Genomic DNA, 7,956 nt, shown 5'->3' on the forward strand with positions numbered 1-7,956 from the left:
CAGGAACGATCATTCAAAGCAAAAAAGTCTAGTAAACATGAACTCCAAAATATATATATATATCTAATGGCTATGCGCACTACATCTTCTTAGATACAGTGAAACAAACCGCTTCTACTGCAGGGTCTCTGCTCTCCCTATTTGGAAAGCAAACCAAGAAAAACTTTTCTAATAAACATGTCATCTAAAATGCGTACCTTAAGAGTTGTGAGCACTTGCTCAGTAGAAGAGATGTGTTTTACAGTGCTCATAGTTCTTAAGGTATGCGTTTTAGAGCCCATGTTTAACAGGCATGTGTGTTTCGAATGGGCATTCCTGTCACATCCCTGACACCATGCGTATTATGTTTCTACCGTGTTTAACTAATGCAACAAAATAGTACCTTCTAGTTGTGCATCAGGATATTTTGCAGTTACGAAGGTGGAAATAATGACCTGAAATAGGAACTATTTGTAAAAAATAAGTGCGATGTGAAACAGTGAAATAAATAAAATTTTGAAGCGGACTAAATTTGAGCTACCTTAGTATATATATATATATATATATATATATATATATATATATATATATATATATATTATTGTTCTAAATGTATTTGTGGGATGTAGTAAAGTTCAGTGAAAGGCAGGTTTTCTTATCCGGATGGCCGGATCGGGGTTTATACTTGCAGAAGGGAGGCAGCTCTGCCAAGCCACGTGCACGTCAACGACCCAGGAATTAGCCGCAGCCGACATCTGGGGCTGTTTACGCAGCAGCTACTTTCCGATCACGGTTGTGATGGACGCCGCCATCTGCTGGCCGTGTAGATTTCCAACAGCTTCGATAACATTTGCGGGCTACGGACGGATGAAAAGGCTTGTCACCAAACGGACGGATGTGTTTACTGGTAGCTTTTCTTTGCTCTTCCTACGACGACTCGTATTCTTCCTTTTTCTTCTCGCTGCGTTATGTTTCACATTTCTGTTTACAGAAGATCTAAAACTCCAAGTGTCGGCTTCCCCAGCTGAACTAAAGAAATTCTGAACAACACTTCAGACAGTCCGTTAAATAATTTGCAAATACTGTCGCCCTGGCCACGTCTGTGTACTGAAGCCTGCAAGCTGATACCGCTAAGGCCGCCGCAATGTTTTGTAGCCACGCAGGACGACAGTGAGTTGCCGAGCAACACTGTTTTGACGCTCCGATAAATGTGCTTCAGGCATTACCGCAGACAGCTCAGCTAAGATTAGCTCGCTCTCAGATCAGTGCAGTGAAGGTACGACTAGCTATACAGCGAGTAACTGATAACTGTTTACAGTGTGCTACATTAATTCAGGGAAGTCTAAACGAACAATTCGATGTAGGACACTTGTGGTCTATCGATTTTGGAAATGACCTCAAATTAGCCTACAGAAGGAACGTAAGCTACAGATCATGCGCGTCGCGCTAAATGTTGGCTACAATCGTCCTTATATAGTTGAAACTAGGTTGGTAGGTACTCAGAGAGCGCACAGGATAAGGTTATGATTGTGGTTCAAATGGTTCAAATGGCTCTGAGCACTATGGGACTCAACTGCTGAGGTCATTAGTCCCCTAGAACTTAGAACTAGTTAAACCTAACTAACCTAAGGACATCACAAACATCCATGCCCGAGGCAGGATTCGAACCTGCGACCGTAGCGGTCTTGCGGTTCCAGACTGCAGCGCCTTTAACCGCACGGCCACTTCGGCCGGCTATGATTGTGGATGGGGCCGTAAACAGTTACTGTCAGTTGTACAACCAAACACACAACTTTATTTTTCTAAGAACCACTCATTTACACATTGCTTTAAAAGATCACAACTAAACAATACGGCTGAAGGCCTAGTTAAAGAACTTGAGATGCTTTCTGAGCTGAAGCCCCAAAACCACACCAAAAACAAGAATGGCTCAAGGCCTGGCTTAGAAATCAAAAGCAATTAAAAATAAAAGGTAAATTTCTTTTTCCTTTAAAAAGCATGCAATTGAAAACAATTATAGGCTGAAGGCCTACACTACACGTCTGGACAACTATAATTAAAACACATTAATAAACAATTTTTTCAACCAAGAAATTTCTTTTTTAACTTACAACAGAACGGCCGAAAGCATAACTAAAGAAATATTAACTTATTGCAAGGCTGAAGGCCACAAACAAATTTGAAACAATGGCTGAAGGCCCGAACAACTAGTCAGACAAACAATTTAAAATAAACCCCTTCCTTCTTACAAAAAAAATTTTCTTTAAAGAATACAAACGGCTGAAGGCCTTATTAGAAGGGGTTCACGTAAATGCTCGGCTCAAGGCCACACATAACACATCAGACAACTAATGACTTGGGGCCTGGATTAGAAACAATTTCAGATAGAACTAATTTTAAGGAATTTTTTTTCTTTTTTAAAATAAAATCAATCTTCAAAATTTTAATTTTACATGGCTGAAGGCCCTTATGTAAAATTTAAAAAGAACTGAATTAATACACGGCCGAAGGCCTCGCACAATACTTCAAACTAAAATGAAAGTCACAATCTAAAACAAACAGAGCAAGTGGTGCTCAGAAGTTTTCCAAGGGTCGGCCTGAGAAGTTAGCTCAAACGTAAGGTGAGGTGAGACAGGCAGCCAAGAATTGAAGTTAAATAATCGGATGGCAACCCAAACTAGGTGCGGCCCAAGGACCGACCAACAATTTAACCAATTCCCTTCTGTCCGACCAACGGCACAACGATAGAAAATATCGGCCGACTACGAGGATACGAACTGCACAACGTCTTCAGAAATGAGCGTCTAAAACAGATAAGGGAACAATAAGCACTCTAAGCAAATATAAACCAAACAACTTAAAAGTCTGTCGAACTACACGCCGTGCAGGACAGCATAAACACGACATGGAAAGGCACACTGCCAGAAAAGTATGCTAACGACCAGGGCAGGTAACTGGGGTGTTAATGGCCACAGGACAAAAAATACTTCACTGGTAAGTAACAACCATTTTAATAATTAATCACAGTATAGGAATACAGCTGCAAGATTTCACCGACTCCAACACATCATATGTTGCTGCTAGCGCCAACGGCCCAGGGAGCAACAACTCGCAAATGAACGAAGAGATGTCACAATCGTTGAGGTTTCATAACAGCTTAACTGATTACTCAACTTCAGCGTCCAGGTTCGGAGGACAACGAACTTTGTCGCTCTCTCAGCTAGTGCCTCAGGATCCGACAGCGTGTGTACGCCGCCAGCGGTCCCGGCCTGGCCTAGCGCCGCGGAGACTTCCTCGCCGCTCCGTCCCAACCGACTAACCACCACACACACCACCACCACCCGGAAATACTAGCGATCACATTAAAGATAGTACGACAGTACTAGTATCGATAAGCGCTGCTGCTGCCACTCAAGGAGGCAAGGCAGCAACTCCGTTACGCCAGTAAGTAAGGAAGAAACAAAACGCCACTCGATCTCGATGTGACAAAATGCCAAAGAACCAAAGGCATGAACGCGAGCCGGACACGGCTCAATAGTCCTTGTTCTTGCACTTTTTTTTTTTCCTTTAGTCATCAGTCTTCTGACTGGTTTGATGCAGCCCGCCAAGAATATCTCTTCTGTGCTAACCTCTTTATCTCAGAGTAGTACTTACACTTATAAAATGTAAAATTATGTACACTTTGCCTCAAAATATTGAGAATTTTAACAGCGTAAAATTAACAGTTCAATGGTTTTGTTTGTTTAGCCTTCCCACTGTACTTCTAATGGTTCAGTTTCGATCTGATTGTGAAAGTAATCAGTTTTTGATTGACGTGGATAAGGTCTTTTTTCTTTCGTTTGAAACTTCCCCTTTGAATGTAAAGAATGACTGTGCTGGAAAAACTCTTAAGTTATTTGATTTTCAAACAGCTGAGCAGAACTGAATGTACTCAGACATTTCTCTCTTTACTTATTCTGATCAACACTAAACTGCCACACAATATTTTTTGCACAACGCTATCTGACTTTCAATATTCCCTACAAAAGAATGGCCCTGGCTAACAATAACCTATACCTTTCATGAATCACTTACCTCATAAAAATCTTCGTTACTCGAACAACTGCATTACAGCTAGCGCCAATACTGCCAGCTAAATAAAAGATTCTAACTACTGAAGGCATTAACTACTGATAGGCATAGTTAGCAAATGAAAGATTTTGATAGAGAACAAATAATGTATTTACCTTAATAATGTTTAAAAGTCATCATATATATATATATATATATATATATATATATATATATATATATATATATATATATATATCAGGTCATGATATCCAGTATTACAAATTTACTCTTTCTGATGGACACACGTCCAAATCGTTCGCTCTCAAAATTCTGCCATCTCTCTCCCCACATCCACCACTGCTGGCGGCTCACCTCCAACTGCGCAACGCTACGCACTGTTCACTTCCAACCGCCCAACACTAGAATAGCAAATATTCCAACAATGTAAACCAGCCACAGACTTCACACAGCACAGTGATTTTCATATAGAGCGCTACGGGGCGTTACCAATATAAAAACCTAAACAGCCTACTTACACATTACCCTCATAGGAAAGTTTAAATTAATGATGTCAACGAAAAAGCTGCTTAAACCGGTGGTGTGAAAGAGGGAAAGCATACTGAAAATTTCGCCCGACGCATGCGCTGTAGATTATTAGGTGGCTTTTGCAGGTCAGTGTGCGGTTATATGAATGTGTGTTCGAAATAACAGAGACCACGCATTCATATAACTGATTATCCTAGACGGGCAATAATCCACCTTATTCAGTGCGGAGGCAAAGTACGTCCGACAACATGCGGGAATCTCAGAGTAGCGAGCATGGAGGAAATGAACAGGGGCTGCGGACAGGTGGCGCTGAGTGGGAATGTGGTTCGGCCGTGAGACGGATCGAGATATTCCGAGCAGGTCGTTTAACGCTGTGCCTCGGATGGTGCAGTGGTTAACACAGCGTGCGTATTACGCATGAGATCTCGGGTTCGATTCCCGGTCCGGTTCACATTTTCACTCGTCCCTGCTGATTCTGTGTAACGTCGCGATGTAGGTGGCATCAGCCATCCGTTTCCTTTCCTCTCTGCACCCCTCCAGCTTCAATTCACATACAACGTGAAGCTTGCTAGATCACAAGTGTCGTACATGAAATTGTTCGGCGTGGCTTCCCCTACGCCACTGTCGTACATTGTTAAACAGTTATGTGACTGTGTATTAATACAGGGTATGTATTACAAATTTTAGTGTATCTATCGTCCCGAGATAACTAAAAGCTTTTAACAAAGCACTCAACCATTATACGTGAGACGTGGTACTTACTGGAATTAAGGAAAACGTGGAAGATAGGACCCACCAATATTACTTTCTTTTCACACAACCTGTTTATTTAACAGTATACGAGGGTCACTCCAAAAAAAAATGCACACAATTTTTGTAAAAATACAGTTTTCATTCAGCATGTGTGAAAGTTTTACAGTGTGTAGATACATCCTTCCCGCTTGTTTATAAACTTAGCTCAACCTGTTCCCGTGAGTGGTGCCGTCACAGCATGTCTTCAAGATGGCTGCTACACTTGACGTTCGTCAGAAGCAACGTGCTGTCATAGAATTCCTGTGCTGTGAAAACGTGACGGTGGGAAACGTCCACAAGAGGTTGAAAAATGGGTATGGAGATGCTGCTGTCGATCGCAGTCCAGTTCGTCGGTGGGCAAGCAGGTTAAGTGATGAAAGCGGGCACGGCAATATTGAGGATTGTCCTCGCAGCGGCAGGCCTCGTACTGCACACACTCCAGACAATGTGCAGAGAGTTTACGAATTGGTGACTGCTGACAGACGCATCACAGTGAACGAATTGTCACGCTACGTTGGGATAGGAGAAGGAAGTGTTTGCAGAATACTGAAAGTGTTGGTGTTAAAAAAGGTTTGTGCCAGGTGAGTTCCCAGGATGTTGGCAGTGTCTCACAAAGAAACAAGATAAACGGTATGCAGCGAACTTTTGGAACAGTACGAGAATGGTGGATATGAATTTCTTGGAAGAGTTGTGACAGGTGATGAAACATGGCTCCATCACACCAGAGATGAAGAGGCAATCAGTGGAGTGGCATCATGCAAATTCACCAATGAAAAAAAATTCAAAACCACACCTTCTGCTGGAAAAGTTATGGCTACGGTGTTTTTCGATTCCGAAGGATTCTTGCTTGTGGACATCATACCAAGTGGAACCACCATAAATTCTGATGCATATGTGACGACACTGAAGAAACTTCAAGCTCGACTGAGTCGTGTTCGACCACATCGGCAAAAGCAGGATGTTTTGCTGTTGCACGACAATGCACAGCCACATGTGAGTCAAAAAACCGTGGAAGCGATCACAAAACTCGGATGGACAACACTGAAACACCCGCCTTTCAGTCCTGACCTGGCTCCATGTGACTGTCATCTCTGTCTCTCTTCGTGGAACAAGGTTTGAAGATGATGACTCCCTTGTGCATGCTACCAAACAGTGGCTCGAACAGGTTGGTCCAGAATTTTACCGTGTGGGTATACAGGCACTGGTTCCAAAATGGCGTAAGGCAGTTGAGAGGGATGGAAATTATGTGGAGAAATGAAAATATTGTTCCTAAAGGATGTATCTACACACTGTAAAACCTTCAAACATGTAGAATAAAAGCATTTTTTTTAAAAAATAGTGTGCATCTCTTTTGGAGTGACCCTCATATATAACCATAAAATTTTCTTTAACAAAATGAACAAATTTGCAAAATTATTTTGACTTTAAACCTTAAGTTGAATAAGCTTTTACAAAAGAAATCTGAAGTGCTGTATTGCAAAACAGCAAACAATATGACAATGATTACAAGACGGCCGGACCTGCAGCCCGGCCATTATCGGGTGAAACAGCGGTGTTTACTACCGCGCTGGACACAGCCTGTCTTACTAAATGCCCTTCTTCAAAGCATGAAAACTGTATAAGCACCATTGATGACAAGAGTGATTCAACTACTCCTAACAGATGATGTAACTTTTAATTTGAAAGCTGTATGTCGAAAGGTTCGGGGTTAAGATGCGCACCTGTGCTTAAAGGTTAAACAGATTAGGAAACAATATGAGAATGATAAAGCTTACCTCAAAGCAACCAACCTCTTATTTTCAGTCGGCAACCAAGGTGCGACTGGATCACAACCTGACCCTTCTGACGATTTTATTTTGACTGAAGTCCTGGTGACAATTGGCTGTTTATATTTTCAACTTTAAACTGATTGTCAGTTATTAAGACCGCTCTGAAGGAACGTCTTAAAACATTACTTGTGAACACTTATCACAAGAGAACTCACTCAGCTGAAACAAAACATCCAGCTAAAATGCATCTTTAATGACCCGGTCTTTCAAACACAGCAATGAACAGCTTAGTACAACAGGTTGTTCAGATTATAGCTAATGAGTAAGAAATGCAGTTAAAATCAATGAATTGTACTGGTTAACATCTAAATGTAGCCACAAGGTCCCTCTTTTGTTTAACCACTGCCTTAGTGCAATTATTCCGGCTGTATTTACGACCAGCAACTGAAGCATTGGAACATTAATGATCTGTATAAACCAGGAATCTGAGGCAATATAATAGCAGGACGAATTTTCAAATGACGACTAGTTTCTTAGTACAATACTACGCCCTTTATTTGCGACCAAATAGCCGACCGAGTAAAACTCTGAGGGTCGTGTATAAACCAGAAAATAATATTGAGGAGGGTAGGTAGACAATGACACAAATCACCACGAGGATTACAGAATGTTACTCCCCTTTATCAGCAAGCAGTTCCATGGATCCACGGTGTGTTCCCAGCGGTTACTGAGTGGTGCCGATGAAAGCCAGGTTGATGAGGGCAGGCACGAGCGGTCGTCCGACACCAATGATGCCAACCATCCGACGGGATGCCGG

This window comes from Schistocerca serialis, chromosome 6 (genome assembly GCF_023864345.2).
Source record: "Schistocerca serialis cubense isolate TAMUIC-IGC-003099 chromosome 6, iqSchSeri2.2, whole genome shotgun sequence".
Lineage (NCBI taxonomy): Eukaryota > Metazoa > Arthropoda > Insecta > Orthoptera > Acrididae > Schistocerca > Schistocerca serialis.